This window comes from Narcine bancroftii, chromosome 5, assembly GCF_036971445.1.
Source record: "Narcine bancroftii isolate sNarBan1 chromosome 5, sNarBan1.hap1, whole genome shotgun sequence".
Taxonomy (NCBI): domain Eukaryota; kingdom Metazoa; phylum Chordata; class Chondrichthyes; order Torpediniformes; family Narcinidae; genus Narcine; species Narcine bancroftii.
The window spans coordinates 89,129,891-89,147,755 of NC_091473.1; the positions used below are offsets into that span (position 1 = coordinate 89,129,891).

Sequence of the window (17,865 nt, forward strand, 5' to 3'; positions counted from 1 at the left end):
GTACAGGATGTCATAGTTAAAGGTGGAGAGTTCGATTCTCCATCTGGCGATTTTGTCGTTTTTTATCTTACCACGCTGGGTGTTGCTGAACATGAAGGAGACCGCGCGTTGATCAGTCAACAGTGTAAAGCCTTGGTTTGGATCAACAAGTCTTTGGTTCTTTCGACGAGCTCTACAATTTTATTAGCAAAAGACCAGAGCTCTTCACAGGTGGCCGACCAGTCCGGAATGATCCGACCTGGCTAGGGACACAACCCTTTAAGGCCCAGACAATAGGAGTGGCTTAGCTCTCAGCCAATCACTGTAAGCACAGTCTAGATACAGTAACTATATACACTATGTACATTGGTGATAGACCTGTACTATCACACATAGTTAGGAAGCCTCAGCACCCGAGGCCCCTCAGAAACCATTCTTGTCCTCAGCACCCTCTTCAATTCTGAATCTGACACCTGGTTTCCATGAGCCAGTCTCCAGCAGCACGTAACCCTTCTGGGTCATTCACTAGCGAGTCACCAGCAATCTGCAGAATGGTGTGGATCCTTCAACCGTTGAATCCCACGCTGGTCCGCAGACATGGTCACCCTCCCTGTAGGGTCGTATCCTTCTCCATAATGGGTGTTCACCCCACTTCTAGTGCCCTGCACCAGTCCACTGCCCCTCGTGCTCTGCTGCCCAGAATAGGCACTGCCATCTTGGGGACAGACCCTATGGTTGCAGCATTTAAAAAAGAAACACCATTGGTTTCTTTCAGAGGCCATTAAAATTCTGTATAGAGCTGTTGGCAATAGGTCTGGGCGGTAGGACCCTGAAGAACAATGCTGTGTCTTGGCTCCCCACTCTCCTGACTCCATAGCAGTGGCAGCGCTGTAGTCGCACCAGCTTTGACAACAGCGGCATTTTTTTTAGCTAGTAGGTAGCTTTAATGGGAACATGCCGAATGCAATTTTCCAATACACCTCCTACTCAACATCCCACTGGGTAATTAGATCTTTAATTTCCTCACCTACAGAGCACAATCAGTGAGGATTGGTAAGAACATCTCCTTCACAATCTCCACCAGTTCTGGAGCACCACAGAGCTGCGTTCTTAGCCCCCTGCTCTACTTCGGTATGACAACACCATCTAAAATTTGCTGATGATACCATGGCAGTGGATTGTATAAAAAATGGAGGGAGATTGAAAACTTGCCCAAATGCTGCACCGACAATATCCTCGGACTCAATATCACCAAAATCAAGGAGCTGATTGTTGACTTCAGGAAGGGAAAACCAGATGTACATGATCCAGTGATCATTGGGGGATCAGAGGGTGAGCAAATTTAAGTTCCTGGGAGTCACTATCTTGGAGGATCTTTCCTGGAGCCACACAATAATGGCATTGTGAAGAAAGCACGCCAGCGCTTCTACTTCCTCAGGAGTTTGTGGAGGTTTGGTATGACATCAGAAACCCTGGCAAATTTCTACAGATGTGTGGTGGAAAGAGTTCTAACCGGCTACATGATGATCTGGTATTGGGACAACAATACCCTCAAGCGTAAAGCCCTGCAAAAGGTAGCAGACACAGCCCATGAAATCACAGGCAAAACCCTCCCCACCATCAAGAACGTCTATGGAGAAACACTGCTGTCAGAGAGCAGCAGCAATCATCAAGGATCCACACGACCCAGCACACACACTATTCACACTGTTACCATCAGGAAAGAGGTATAGGTGCCACAAAACTCACACCACCAGGTTCAGGAACAGCTGCTACCTCTCCAGCCATCAGACTCCTCGACAATAAACTCAAGCAGGGACTTGTTTAAGGACTCTTACTTTTGCACTTTATTGTTGTTTTTACCCTCTCTGTATTGCACAGTTAGTTTTTACATTTATTGATTTATTTATTATGTACATTATGTACAGTTTTTTTTGCACTACCAATAAGTGGTAATTCTGCCTTGCCTGCAGGAAAAAAAATCTTAGGGTTGTATGTCTCTCACAATAAATTTAAAATCTACTCTTATTCCATATGGTGATAATGGTCATTAATGTGGGAGTGGTTGTTAGAATGGCCTGGACAAATAATTGCAATGAATTTTGAATGTGGGGCATACTACAGTCATTGTGCGCTATAGGAAGAGGGAATGTTGAGAGTGGTGGACAGTAAACTAATGAGGGTGGCTACTTAGTTCTGGTCATTGTCTTGTTGGAGCTGAACTCATCCAGGCAAATAAAGAGTAATTCGTCACAGTCCTGATTGTGCTTTCGAATGGGATATAATGTAGTATATATATAGACCCAGTCTGGAGATGCATTGAAAAATCCCAATGTCCAAAGGTATACCAAACAAAGCCCTCTCCAGAAAAAATGTAACCTAATTTCATACACAATGCTTAAAGGGAGCATTCAACAGGGAATGATATAACTTGATCTATATTTTATATGGAAATCAGAGATATGTAAGTGTGGCTTGTAGCAAGTCCAATTTTTGAGCACTATGTAATGAATGGCTTTGTAGTGATTATTATAAAGTTTCCTAATCAGTTTAATTGAGTACTGAAATAACAATATTTCTGAGCGACAGAATAACTGTCTCGGTAATTGTGAAGTTTCTTGAGTGCCCTATAAATAATTCAATAGCACTTTATTGTCCAAGTAAGTATATTTGGGCTCCAGGTCATCCTTGTACTCAATCATCAGATTGTCTTCTGTTCAATCCTCTGTGCTGTTGTGCATTTCTCTATCCTGGGTTGGGTCTTTATAGTTGCATAGTTAGCTCAGGACAAGGGAAATTCCAGGGAATGTCCAACTGTGTCCATTTTCAAATCTCAGGCATCTCTTTTTGAATAGCCTGCAAGAAGCCATAATTCCTTCCAGCCTTCATATTACAGCCTTGAGCCGAGAGCCAATCTGGACTTTTTGTTTACGAGATACTCTGTTTGAAGTGGGAGAATATAAAATTATTATATTTGAGAAGCATTAAGTATTCAATCTACAGGGTTTCTTTGTTGATTAATCAAATGATACATTCTAACAATTCTTTGGCTTGGCTTCGCGGACGAAGATTTATGGAGGGGGTAAAAAGTCCACGTCAGCTGCAGGCTCGTTTGTGGCTGACCAGTCCGATGCGGGACAGGCAGACACGATTGCAGCGGTTGCAAGGGAAAATTGGTTGGTTGGGGTTGGGTGTTGGGTTTTTCCTCCTTTGCCTTTTGTCAGTGAGGTGGGCTCTGCGGTCTTCTTCAAAGGAGGCTGCTGCCCGCCAAACTGTGAGGCGCCAAGATGCACGGTTTGAGGCGTTATCAGCCCACTGGCGGTGGTCAATGTGGCAGGCACCAAGAGATTTCTTTAGGCAGTCCTTGTACCTTTTCTTTGGTGCACCTCTGTCACGGTGGCCAGTGGAGAGCTCGCCATATAATACGATCTTGGGAAGGCGATGGTCCTCCATTCTGGAGACGTGACCCATCCAGCGCAGCTGGATCTTCAGCAGCGTGGACTCGATGCTGTCGACCTCTGCCATCTCGAGTACCTCGACGTTAGGGGTGTGAGCGCTCCAATGGATGTTGAGGATGGAGCGGAGACAACGCTGGTGGAAGCGTTCTAGGAGCCGTAGGTGGTGCCGGTAGAGGACCCATGATTCGGAGCCGAACAGGAGTGTGGGTATGACAACGGCTCTGTATACGCTTATCTTTGTGAGGTTTTTCAGTTGGTTGTTTTTCCAGACTCTTTTGTGTAGTCTTCCAAAGGCGCTATTTGCCTTGGCGAGTCTGTTGTCTATCTCATTGTCGATCCTTGCATCTGATGAAATGGTGCAGCCGAGATAGGTAAACTGGTTGACCGTTTTGAGTTTTGTGTGCCCGATGGAGATGTGGGGGGGCTGGTAGTCATGGTGGGGAGCTGGCTGATGGAGGACCTCAGTTTTCTTCAGGCTGACTTCCAGGCCAAACATTTTGGCAGTATCAAATGATACATTCTAACAATTCTCTGTTGGGGGTGAGGGCTACTTCAATGAGATTTGTACCAACTAATTGTACTAATTAATTTAAAGTTATTGCAAGTGAAATTAAAACCATAACATTAAGTGTATGATGTTGTCAATCTTGCTTCTGATAATTATGATAATTGAAAAGGTCAGAAGATAGTGAGTTCAAGGATAAACTGGAGCAGGGCAGTATTAAGAAGGAGGAGGTGGGAGATGTCATAGGGTGCATCAGGGTTGATAAATCTCAGGGTTGGATTTATACCAGGTTACAGTAGCAATAGTAGATTGTTATTGGAAGCAAGGAAGTAGATAGTTTGAGATTTGAGCATCCTTGTTTATCACAAGTAAGATGGCAGAAGATTGGAGGGTGGTTTTATTTACAAAGGGCAGCAGGAGCATGGCAGGTAGCCATTGGCCAGTGAGTCTTATGTCAGTGGTAAGGAAATTATAGGATAAAATTCAAAGGGTTTCCCCAAAATTATGAACATTTTGAAAGCCACAGGTTGATCAGAAATAATTGGTGTGGCTTCGTGCTGGGAATATCCTGCCTCACCAATTTGAGGAGGTAACTGAGAAGATTGATGAAGACAGAACAGTAAACAAATTCCTGTATGCTAGCTGCTCCGAAATATTGCAAATGGGATCTGAAACAAATTGGATCCAAATTTGGCTTATTTATAGGAGTCACAAGGTGGTAGTGGAAAAATGCTTTTCTGACTATCCCACAAGGATCGTGCTGGGGGTGTCGAAGGTCTAATTAGTAGGTTTGTGGGTGGCACAAAACTGGTGGTGGTGTGGATAGTGAGAAAAGCTATAGCAGGATATTGATCAGCTGGAAAGTAGTATGGAAGTATTGGCAGATGGAATTTTATTCTGACAACTGTGAGTGAATACATTTTGAGAAGTCCAAATAGGGCTAGGACATAAATAGTAAATGGTAGAGTGATGATCAAAGGAATGTTGAGGTTCAAATCCATAGGCACTTTCAAGGGTTCACAGTACATTGGTCATGAAGAAGTAGTATGGCATACATTCATAGGTTGGATATAGAATATAAAAGTTGAGATGTTATGTTGCACCTTTACAAATGCACTACTTAGACTGTGCTGAAGATAATGTACAATTCTGGTTGCCACACTATTGGAAGCATGTGGTAGCTCTGGAGATTCATCAGGATGTGGCCTTGACTGGAGCACTTTAGTTAGAGGAGAGATTGGATAGATGAGTGTTGTTTTCCCTAGAATGAAGGAGGATGAACTAATATAAGATGATGAGAGGCAGAGATAGGATAGATAATCAGAATATTTTTTCCCATGATGGGAGTTTTAAAAATAAAAGGGCATAGGTTTAAGGTGAGAGGAAGGATTTTTAAAGTGGATTTGAGAGGAAAGTTTCCAAACATAGATTGGTTAAGGAGGAGGAGGTAGTGGAGTTAGATACAATCATATTGAAGAGACACTTAGACAAACACTTACATAGGCAAGCCATAAAACAATAAGGACCTAGTGCAGGCAAATGCAATAAGTGTCAATGAGCAAACTAGTCAACATGCATGTGATGGGCTGAAGAACCTGTTTCTGTGCACTACCATTGGGATAAGGGTCATGTATATTGTCTAAACAATGAAGAACTGCAACCAAGTAAAACACTTCGTACTCTGCCATGTGTTACATTTTATTCCCCTCACTAAGTTGATGTTTTGAGATTGACTTACTGATGATAGCCTATTGAGTGAATCCTTCTGTTTCACCTATGGCAGAGCCTATGGGTCCCAGTAGATTTGTCAAACATGACTCCCCCTTCATAAATCCATGTTCAATCCAATTATTCTTTTCAAGGTGTTCTGGCACTCTATACTTCATAAAAGACTCCAGCACTTTCCCCACCATTCTTCCTCTGTTCCACAAGAACAATTCCAAAATCTCTGGAGCCATTTCTTTCTGTGATGTAAAGCATTGAGTCCTTTGGATTTATAATTTTTAGTGTCACCAAGTTGTTTTATCCAATCTTTTTTAATTAATACTGATTTTCTTCAATTCCTTATTTTCACAAGACCCCTTAGTTCTTTTGAACCTCCAGCAGATTTTTTTGTGTCTTCTATGAAGACAGGCACAAAGTAATTGTTTAATTGCTTTGCCATATTATTATTGCCCATGATAAATTCTCCAATGTCTGACCATAGGGATCCACTTTTCCCTTTCTAGTCTTTTTATTTAGTATATGCCAATGAAAGGTTTTAATTTATCTTTTAATGTTTCACCATGTTATTTTTCTACTTTATCTTCTCAACGCTACCCTGAATACTTCTGTATTTTGTATGTTCATGAATGGAGGGAGCTTTTTGTTTTCTGGTAATCTTTTGCCGCGAAAGGCCTTGAATAGAATGCCGGTTTTGAGAGTCTGCTTTCAGATGTAAATCACATGGCTGTTAAACAAGAAAATCTGCTGATGCTTTGATTGTAGTTTACACAAAAATGGAGGAGAAACTCAGCAAGTCATGTAGCGCTCTTTATATAACAAAGATAACCATACATAACCAATGTTTCAGCCCTGAGCCTTTCATCAAGGTGTGAACAAAAAGCAGACAGGCACCTGAATAAAATGGTGGGGGAAGGGCCAGGGGGAGGAACACAGGCCCAAAGGTAAGAGTTCATAGGTGGATATGGATGGGAGAGCACAAGAGAAAAAAATCTGAGAAGTGATGGGGAGGGAAGGGAGTGGAGAAACATAGACATAGAAACATAGAAGATAGGAGCAGGAGTAGGTCATTCGACCCTTCGAGCCTGCTCCGCCATTCAACGAGATCATGGCTGATCTTAAAGTTCAGTACCCCGTCCCCGCCTTCTCTCCGTAACCTTAAGACAGGCACAAAGTGTAAATGGAGCCTCGTTTGGCTCTGATACTGGAATCTTACTCAAGGAAGCAATGCTGACATTTATCCTCTGAGTGCATCGGGAAAATTTTGTGTGACAGTGTCCATAGTTGGTAGCCCATATCTCAGAAGCTTATAAGAGGCAGAGATTGTTGTCCTTGCACTGATCCATGATTCACATGTCTTTAGAGCTACCCCTCAGTGAAGGAATTCATCTCTGGCTTCAGTGCTCCAGTGCAGCCTTTGGCTCTTTGTGAATCGACACCTCTAACCCTGCTCAAAGTTCATAGGCTATTGAGCAGTAGTATTATTGGAGAGAGATGTTGTGGAGCAGAGATGGAAAAGGTATTTGCTTTGTTGTTAAGTGTATGGTTAATTATCTCAATTGAATTAATAAACTAGTTGTTGATTACTTGGGACTTGGTTTCCAAATTTATCCATATAAAGCTATCTGCATACAACAGTTTGACTAATGTCAGAGTTTGGTTCAGGAGTGGAGGCATGGTAGGTTGAAGAATTTTCTGTTTGTACTATAGATGGCTCCATTCCAACAGGAAGTTTGTTCAACCTATGTCCTTTAAGAATTCCATTAATAGGTTAGCTGGTGAGATCATGAATTTAATCAGATCCATCTGGACTTTATTTCATTTGGATGTATTCTTTCAAGATGGCTATCTCCTCAATTTCTTTCACCTCCAATTAGAATTTATGATGCGCAATGTATAACTTACATTTGGTTACATATTGGAACTCCGCAAGTGCTGCATTTGTTCAGATTTGACTGCATTGGTTAGACTTGCTGCAAGAACTACTGATGTTTGCTCTGGGAATCTGCAGCTGTCTGATTACACATATAAACTGCAGATACCTACCTGCTGATAGTTTTAATAAGTTCCTGTTCATTTAGCTAAGGTTTCTATTGTCCAGCTGAGCACAGCTCCTTCCATTGACAACTCTATTTTAAACATTATAAGAGTGTGACTGGGTATCTGAATTCTTCTTTTCAGGTATTTCCTCTTTCCCCAATGCTAGGCTTGACACTCTAGAATTGTACACATGCACGATGAAACACAACCCGTATTAGATTGTTTTCTTCTCTCCGGGCACAGATTACAGAATTGCATTTGGAACTTCACTTTGAGGCAAAGTAGAAATGGCCAAGTTGTATTTTTGGATGAGTTTTAATTACCTGGTGCAGCAAAGTTGTGCAGAGACCAGTTTCAATTACCAGACTCCATATTGAGAAAGCTCAGTTTGGCAGCATGTGGAAGCAATATACAAAAGAATTTTAAGTTTCATTTCTAGCACTCTCTAACATTAATATGCTGTATGCACAATGCCCTTCATAATGTTTGGGACAGACATTTTTTTTTTCCTTTACTTGTCCCCGTGCTGCACAGTTTTAAAATTGTAAGCAAACAATTCATATGTGATTAAAGTGCATATTCCAGATTTTATTAAAAGGTATTTGTGTACATTTTGGCTTGACAATATAGAAATTAAAACACTTATTATTCATGGTTCCCCCATTTCAGGGCACCATAATGTTTGGGACATTTGGCTTCACAGGTGTTTGTGATTACTCAGGTATGTTTGATGCAGGTATAAGAGACCTAGGCTTGATTCTAAGCTTTTGATCACCTTTGGAGTCTGTAATTGCCATTTTTCAACATGAGGTCCAGAGTTGTGCCAATGAAAGACAAAGAAGCCATTATGAGGCTGAACAAAATTAGTAAGAGACATCGCCCAATCCTTAGGATTACCTAAATTAACTGTTTGGAACATCACTAAGAAGGAAGAGTGTACTGGTGAGCTCAGTAATTGCAAAGGGACTGGTTGGCCAAGGAAGATCTCCATTGCTGATGACAGAATAATTCTCATCGTAATGAAAAAAAATCCCCAAATACCTATCAGGCAAATCAAAAACACTCTTTAGGAGGCAAGTGTAGATGTGTCAATGACTACTATGTACAGTAGACTTCATGAACAAAAATAGAGAGGCTATACTGCAGGATGCGAACCATTAGTTTGCCACAGAAATAGGATGGCCAGATTACAGTTTGCCAAAAAGTATTTAAAAGAGCCTGCATAATTCTGGATAAAGGTCTTGTGGACAGATGATACAAAAATCAACCTCTATCAGAGTGATGCTTAGATCAAAGTGTGGAGGCTTAACGGAACTGCCCAAGATCGAAAGCATACCACCTCATCTGTGAAACATGGTGGTGAGGGTGTTATGGCCTGGGCATGTATGGCTGCCACAGGGATTGGGACAATTATCTTCACTAATGTTAAATCTGCTCATGGCATTAGCACAATAGATTCTGAGGTGTATAGAAATGTCTTAACTGCTCAAATTCAACCAAATGACTCCAAACTCATTGGACAGTGCTTCATCCTACAGCAAGACAATGATCTCAAACATACTGCTAAAGCAAGAAAGGAGTTTTTCAAAGTTAAAAACTGAAAAATTCTTAAATGGCCAAGTCAGTCACCTGACTTAAATCCAATTGAGCATGCCTTCCATATGCTGAAGAGAAAATTTAAGGGGAGAAGCAGGAGCTGAAGATGGCAGCAGTAGAGGCTTGGTAGAGCATCACCCGAGAAGATACTCAGCACCTGGTGATGTCTCTGAATCCAGACTTGAAGCAGTCATTACATATAAGGGATATGCATCAAAGTACTAAACATGACAACTTTAATATACATACCATTGTTATGTCCTGAATATTATGGTGCCCTGAAATGGGGGGACTATGTATAAAAAGTGCTGTAATTTCTACATGGTTAAACCAAAATGTACCCAAATACCCTTTAATAAAATTTGGAATGTGCACTTTAATCACATGTGAATTATTGGATTACAAATTTAAAACTATGGAGCACAGGGGCCAATAAAGTAAAAAATGTGGCTTTGTCCCAAATATTATGGAGGGGGCACTTCATGCTCAGAATTCTTGTGGGTTGCAGAATCATGCTCAGATAAATAATAATGAGTGATCAATCTATCATTTACATACAGAAATTCTGAATGTAAGAATGTTTCGAGAATGTCTGGCACCATCTGGTGGATCTGATGTAAAGAAATTCCACTTGTTACCTAGTTCCTACAAATAAATCCTTTAAGATTCACTGCAGTAGAAATTATGGTTTGTATTTTAAAGTCAGAAAAATTATGAATCTTTCAGCGTGAAGGTATTACTGTATTTAATCACTTGTTATCCACCTCACAAGGCCAGAACTGTTTTTTTCATTCAAATGGCAATGAATGATTCACAATGATATAACTCAAATACTATGAAGAAATCACTCTGGTACTGCACATTTTGTTCTGTTAAGTTTAGCATTCTCTTTCCTTCAGATTTTAATTATTGGATGTTATTTCTTTGGTTTTTTTTATTTATTTTTCTCGACAGTTTTATATTAATGAGAAAACTTTTATCTGCACTAGTAAACATAAAAGTGCAAACATCATGGTTGAAGTAAAAACACGATGCTGGAGAAACTCCATTGATCAAAAAGTGTATTTTATATAGTAAAAATACATAACCTATGTTTTGGGCTCAAGCCCTTTATCAAGATATAAAAAATAGGGGCAGGCGCCCAAACAAAATGATAGGGGGAGCAGCAGAGGAGGAACATGGTCTCAAAGGCTAGAGGCAATAGGTGTATCAGGGAGGGAGGACACACCAGCAATCAGGAGGAGGAGGGATGTCTCTGTGAATGGAAAGGAAAGGGAGAGGAGAGCTGGAGGAAAGAAGACAAAGGGAAAGAGAAGGGAGGGATAACAGAAAGTAGGCTAGCAGAAACTGGAGAAGTCATTGTCAATGCCTTCTGATTGGAGAGTGTCCAGACAGAATATCAAGTGTTGTTCCTTCAATTTTCAGATGGTCCTGGTGGGATAGTACATGAAGCCATGGACATACATGTGACAATTGGGGTGGAGTGTGGAATTGAAGTGGTTGGCCACTAGGAGATCCCTATTACTAATGCGGACAGAGTGAAGGTGCTCAGCAAAGCGATCTCCCAATCTGGGCCCAGTCTCTCCAATGTAGAGAAGTATCTGAGGAAATTAACTACTGCATCCAGTGCTCCCTTTGTGGCCTTCTCTACATTGGAGAGACTGGGCCAAGACTGGGAGATTGCTTCACTCTGTCTGCATCAGTGACAGGGATCTCCCAGTGGCCAACCACTTCAATTCAACACCCCACTACCACACTCACATATCTGTCCATGGCCTCATACTATACCACCAAGACCACCCATAAATTGGAGGAACAACACCTGATTTTCTGTCTGGGCACTCTTCAACCAGATGGCATTAATGTTGTCTTCTCCAGTTACGGCTCACCTCTCCATTCTCCCTCCCTTCTCTTTAACTTGTCTTCTTTCCTATAGCTCCCTACCCCTTTCCCTCTTCATTACAGAGCCATCCTCCTCCCCCTGCCCCACTATTTTGTTCAGGTGTCTGTCCATATTTCTTCATACCTTGATGAAAAGCCTGAGCCAAAAACGTTGGTTATGTATCTTTATCTTTACTATATGAAGTACACTGTTTGACCAGCTGAGTTTTCCTAACAAAGTGTTTTTACTTTTATCTGCACTTTCTTGTTCAGGCTCAGCATAACTCCAGATAGCAAATCTTAAACCAGTTTTGTGGAAGAAACATTTTATTATTTAACTTGTTCATATTGGCTTCCTGCAGAGGATGCCACAATATTATTCTCATTAGTTGTCACAGAAAATTTCATGAAGTATTGATAGTTGAAAATGTAACAGGCATAAATAACCCTTGTCTTGAATTGATTAATTGCAAAACTGTAGTGGATCAAGCATTAGTTAAATTTCTCTTGCTTTGAGTTTTATGTTCAAACTTTAAAACATAATGTATTTTTAGCATATTTTGAAAAAGCACAGTCAATTGAATGATATAGAAATAGTGCACCATGCTTAAGAGTCTCCAGACCTAAACAGTGCAGATCTACTTGGCGAAGGTAACACATATCACTTGCAAGAAGACTCACCCGTCATCAGGCATGTCTAATTGTAATTAAATTAAACCACTTAATATAAATTGTCACTTTTTTTTTTAAGTTATTTCGGGGGTCAGGTGTTAACATTAATTTTCTGTAAGTGTTTCATCTCCAAAATGATTGAATTGATAAAATAATTATATATTTTAGGCACTGTATTTGGATATACAGCATTTGATTTCTGCACCCTCTTGTGGAACTAGTGAGCAGTACAGTTCTCTAAAATGAATGGACATTTTACAGAAAAGTGTACTGTAATTTTAAACTATGGTCCAAGTTACAAAATCAGATGAATATGTAGATATTAGCTACACTGGATCATATTCATCTTGTCATCAGAACATTTTAGATTGTCATCTTCATTTTGCATTATCCTTTTTCAGCATGAATTGTAATGTTCAAATCAAACTTAAAAGATTCAGGGTGGAAGGATGCCACCAGGCAGGCTGAAATCCCAGTCAATAATGCTAAGAACTGAAGGGTATACATTCAATTATTCTCACTCTTTTAAGATCTGTGACTAATGCTCCTTAATGTCAGAAGAGACCGAGAATATAAGCGTGGGCAAAATAGGCCTTCAGAGTCTACTTTTTCATTCCGTAGATCTTGGCTGTTCTGGAGTTTGGCCTCAATTCCACATTGTTGCCTGATTCCAAACAAAAATTTATTCAAGATTCCATTCATTGCTATGTACACAAAAATAGACATTTTTTTTCTTTGTTTGACCAAGAAAGACACACAAAGAGGTGGCACCATTACATTGCCATTATCAAGAATTTTTGCCTCCCTTTAGTGCAGAAATTTACCTATCCACAACCCTCATGAATAGTGAATTCTAAAGATTCAAAGCCTCCATAGAAAGAAAAAAAAATCCTACTTAAATCAATCATTCCCTTTTTCTAAGTGTGTTCTTTCTCCTTCATTACCTGAAACTTGCTCATAACCTCCAACTTATCATGAGATCACTTCCATTCTTCTGAGCTTCAGGGAGTGCAGACTCAATCTTTGCATTATTTTCTTTTAAGGTAACGTCCTTGTCTTAGCAATCTATAAAGTGAACTGCAAGAAGGTAAATATATTTTCCTAAAATAAGGAAAGAAAATTGTACAGAAAAAGACTCAAGATATAGTTTCAACCAAAGCAAAATATTCCAGATGCTAGAAATATAAAATTAAAATAGAAAATGCTGGAAATATTTATTGATACTACATCCCTCTTTTCCCTGCTCATTCAACTACCTACCGTGATGCTGCTTAAATGTTGTTACTGTTCCTGCCTCCACCACCTTCTCTGGCAGATCATTCCAGATTCCAGCTATTCTGTATGTGAAACATTTACCCCACAGATCCCCATTTAGATGCAAGAATAATAGAAGGTTATGGGCTGTGAGATTGGGAAGGGTTAGATTGATACTGGAATACATTTATATAGCTTTGTGGGCTGTACTGTGTTGTACTGTTCTATGTTCTTTGTAAGTCAGGCAGCATTTCTGGTCAGGGGATTAGTTTCCTCCTACCCATCAAAACCTACATGGGGTTATAGATGAATTTGGGGAGCATGAGCTCATGGCCGGAATACCCTATTGCTGTGCTGTATGTATGTATGTATGTATGTATGTACAGTATGTCTTTTTGTAGCTCTGAACTATTCCAACAAACCCTTGGATGGGCTCTCTTGTCATGGCTTCAATTCAAGTCAAATTCTGTTAACTACCCTAACCCATACAATATTTCATTTCTTGCTGACTTAATCAAAATGGATGTTGCTGTCTCAATGTTCAGTCACTCTAAAAGGTATCCCTATTGAATAAGTATTTGTCACTCAGTTATATCAGTTTTTTGCTATTGATTTACTCCTACTGTTTTCTCCCAAAATTTTCTGCCCTCTTCCTGAAGCAGCTGTCTCCTGGTGGATTTTTATTCCATGAATGTCAGTTCCAGATTTGGCAATAATTTTATATATATATATATATATATATATATATAAAGCTATAAGTAAAAAGCAGGCAGGTGCCTGAATTAAAAGGCTGGGGTGAAGGAACGAAAGGACAGGGGGAGTAGCACAGACCAACAGACAAAAGGTGATCATTGGATATGGACAGGAGAGGAAAGGTGAGAATTGATTGGGGGAGGGATGGCTTTGTGAATGCAGAACTGGAGGAAAGAAGACAGAGGGGAAAAGCAAGAGAGAGAGAGACAGAGTTGGAGGAAAGAAATAGGGATAGATGTGAGGAAGGGGGAGGGCAACTAGCAGAAACCAGAGAAGTCAATGTTAATGTAATTCATTTGGAGGGTGCGCAGACAGAATATGAGGAGATTTTCCTCCAGTTTGTGGGTGATCTTACTCTGGCTGTGCATGAAACCGTGGACAGACATGTCAGTGAGAAAATGGTCATTGAATTAAATGTGTGGCCACTGGGAGATCCCTGCCCTTGCGCCGGGCAGAGCCAAGTTGCTCAACAAAGTGATCGTCCTGTCTGCATTTGGTCTCTCTAATGTAGAGAAGACCACAATGGGAGGACTGGATGCTGTAAATGACCCCTGCAGATTTTAATAAGGAGCTTATAATAGTAATGCAATACAATAAAATTATATGTAATGTACAAACTAATCAGTATATCAAAAGCAAGTGTAAATTGTAATACATATCCATAATTCATAGTCCAAATAATATTTACAAAAAAGAAAACTAAAAGAGAAAAAAAGAGAGAAAAGAGTAAAAAGGAAAATAACACAAAAGGAGAACAAAACAAAAAGAAATACTCATTACCCCTCCCTAACAGCATTGCCAGATGTATATATATGATTAACATGAAAGGAAAAACCAAGGGAGAGAAAAAATGTGAAAAATAACATGGAAACGGTGTAAAGGTTAAAACCTTGTGATTTTACTTCTTAGTTAATTTTATGACTATCTCTTTAAGGAAAATTCTTGTTTGTAGTGTTACAATAGTTACTATGATGTCATATGTCATAATATGCGTGCAGACGGAGCTTACTTTCATTCTTCAAAGAACCATGGAGGAGGCATAATCATCAAAGTACTTTTCTTTGAATTCATCCTATTTCATCTTATTTAATTTTAATCATCTTAATTTTGGTTTAACTGTTTAAAGTAGAATATCACTATTATTATAGAGTATGCTTTGTTTATCCATCGTTATGAAAATCTTGATGCGGTTATGCAAAATGTTTATCCATTATATCAATGAATTAAAGCTATTTACAGCTCCATCTACAAAGTTTGGTTTATTAGAAATGAGATACCAATTCAGAATATCGTCACTTACATTTCTGTGAAGATGATATGTTTTGAAACTGGGAAATATGAAAGATTAGAAAATGTCATCTACAAAAGGTACTAGTCAGACAATTCAATTACATTGAAGTGAAATTATAAAATAAGAAAGTAAGACATAAATGACCCTCACAGATTCTGAAATCTTCTAATGAATTATTAACTGAATAACAAATCTTTTTGCATATTCAAACAAGACATGATATCAATCAACCACTGATCATGAGTAGATGGGCAGCATCCTTCCATTTAAGTAAAATTGTTTGCTTTGCCAAAAGAGAAGCAAAAGAGATAGCACGACTCTGAACCAGGGACAAAGAAGAATCATTCCCTCCCATTGTACCGAAGAGAACCACCAAAGGATTCAGTACTAAATCTATATTAAAAATCATAGACAAAGTGCGGAAAACCTCTCTCCAGTATTTTTCTAGACTAGGACAAGTCCAGAACATATGAATTAATGACGCTTCTCTGCTCTTACACCAAGTCATACCAGGGACTGATATCAGAGTAAATATGAGACAATTTAACCTTAGACATATGTGCTCTCTGTACCACCTTAAATTGTAATAAACAATGACAAGTGCATAACAAAGAGCTATTAACCAACTTAAAAATTGTGTTCCAATCCACATCTGATAAAGTCAAATTTAAATCCTGTTCTCAAGCATTTTGAATTTTAACTAGTGACATCTGTTTTAAACATAACCATATAGCAATTGGTTGTCAATGGTGAAGATGAGGCAGACAAGTTCAGGGAACTGGAATTGTTGAAGTGATGGCTGAACCAGAATTGTTTTTTGGAGCCCCAAATGGTGGTGAGGGTTGAGGTGTGGGCGCAAGGGTAAAAACTTCACTTGTGAATCTGCAGGGGTCATCAACAGCATCCAGTGGTCTCCTCTACATTGGAGAAACTGGACGCAGACTGGGAGATCACTTTGTTGAGAACCTCGGCTCTATCTGATGCAATAGAGGGGACGTCCCAGTGTAAACCCATTTCAATGTGCTACCCCATTCCCATACCGACATGTCTGTCCATGGTGTCATGCATTACCAGACAATGACCACCTGCAAATTGGAGGAACAACACCTCATTTTCTGTCTGGGCATCCTCCAACCGGATGGCATTAACATCGACTTCTCCAGTTTCCATGAGCCCACCACCACCCCCCCCCAACAACATCTATCCCTATTTTTCCTTTCCTCTAACACTCTCTCTCTCTCTTTCTTTTCCCCTCTCTCCTTTCTTCCAGCTCTGCATTCATAGAGCCACCCTTTTCCCAATCAGTTTTCACCTTTCCTCTCCTGTCCTCCTGTCCAATTATCACTTTTGGTGGTTGGTCTGTGTTCCTCCCCTGCCCTTTCTTTCCTTCTTCCCAGCCTTTTAATTCAGCTGCCTGACTGCTTTTTGCTCGTACCTTGAGGAAGGGCTGAGTCCCTCCTATCCACACTGAGTTGCTGAGTTCATCGAGCATTTCAGTGCTTCTACTACAATCACTGCATGCAGACCTTTGTGTTTCACTTAATTTAAAGAGGATCTATTTATCAAGGTAAATACAAACCTAGATCTGCCATGAACTAATATCAATTTTAGGTTTTATTTGCAAAGACATTGTTGTTTGTAAAATCTAAACTCTGACATTTACATTTAGTATCATTTACCACTGATGGAACACATGGAAGAAATACTGTATCTACCACAGATAAGCATTATTCATTAAGTTGTGGCATGCTTGTTAAAAAGTCATTTCAAGTCATCATAGCATATTAGTCCATATTCTAGCCAAATAAGTAGCAAATTCACGCAGGCAAAAGATTGGCTGAAGAAGTAAAGATGCAAAAATGATCTTTCTGTACTCAGGTCATTCTTTATTTTAGATTTGTGTTAAAGGTTAGGGAAAGAAATATACTCATTCACAACAGGAGGAACAGATGTTGAAGGTGCATGGTTGAAGCTGTTGCACTGTGATATACATTCCATTAATCACTAGCTTATCTCTGAAGTAGTTTTCCATCTGAGGCAGTATTCACTGGCATTTGAAGAAGTTCATGAAGCCTCCTGTGAACTGGAGAAACCAAACACAAATTGAGTCATTGCCAGACTGCACATCATTTAAACTTCACAACACTTGCAATACATTACACAGGTCAAGCTAGGTGTCAACATCCCAGTGATCTGTCCTTGAGCCTCCACGTTGATGCAATCACAAAAAAGTCTCATCACCAACTATACTTTATGAGGTGTCTGAAGAGGTTTGCTATGTCAACAAAGACTCTCATAAACTTCTTCAGGTGTACATTGGAGAGCATTCTGACTGGTTGCATCACTGCCTGGTATGAAGGCACAAACTCTCAAGATAAGAATAAACTCCAGAGGGTTGTTAACTCAGCCTGCGACATCACAGGCACCAGACTTCACTCCGTCAAGGACATCCACATGAGGCAGTGTCTTAAAAAAGCAGCCTCTATTCTCAAAGACCCCCACCACCCAGGCTGTGCCCTTTTCAGTCTGCTACTATCGGGGAAAAGGTACAGGAGCCTAAAGACGAGCACTCAGCGGCAAAAGGACAGCTTCTTCCCCACTGCCATCAGATTCCTGAATAATCAATGAACCAAGGCACTGCCTTACTTTTCGTGCATTATTAATTTTTTTATGGTAATAAGATGGTTATAATTTGTATGTTTACACTATGATGC

General features: G+C 39.9%; 1 protein-coding gene and 1 long non-coding RNA gene across 7 annotated transcripts in view; one reads left to right on the forward strand and one right to left on the reverse strand.

The window, feature by feature from the left end:
• pde4dip (phosphodiesterase 4D interacting protein) overlaps positions 1–17,865 on the forward strand; it is a 564,002-nt gene that overhangs the window by 340,487 nt on the left and 205,650 nt on the right. The window lies entirely within an intron of this gene.
• Positions 17,017–17,865, reverse strand: part of LOC138763686 (uncharacterized) — a 32,786-nt gene continuing 31,937 nt past the window's right edge. Inside the window, exon 2 of the long non-coding RNA XR_011357727.1 lies at positions 17,017–17,234. This is a non-coding gene — a long non-coding RNA (uncharacterized lncRNA). The remainder of the gene's footprint in view (positions 17,235–17,865) is intronic.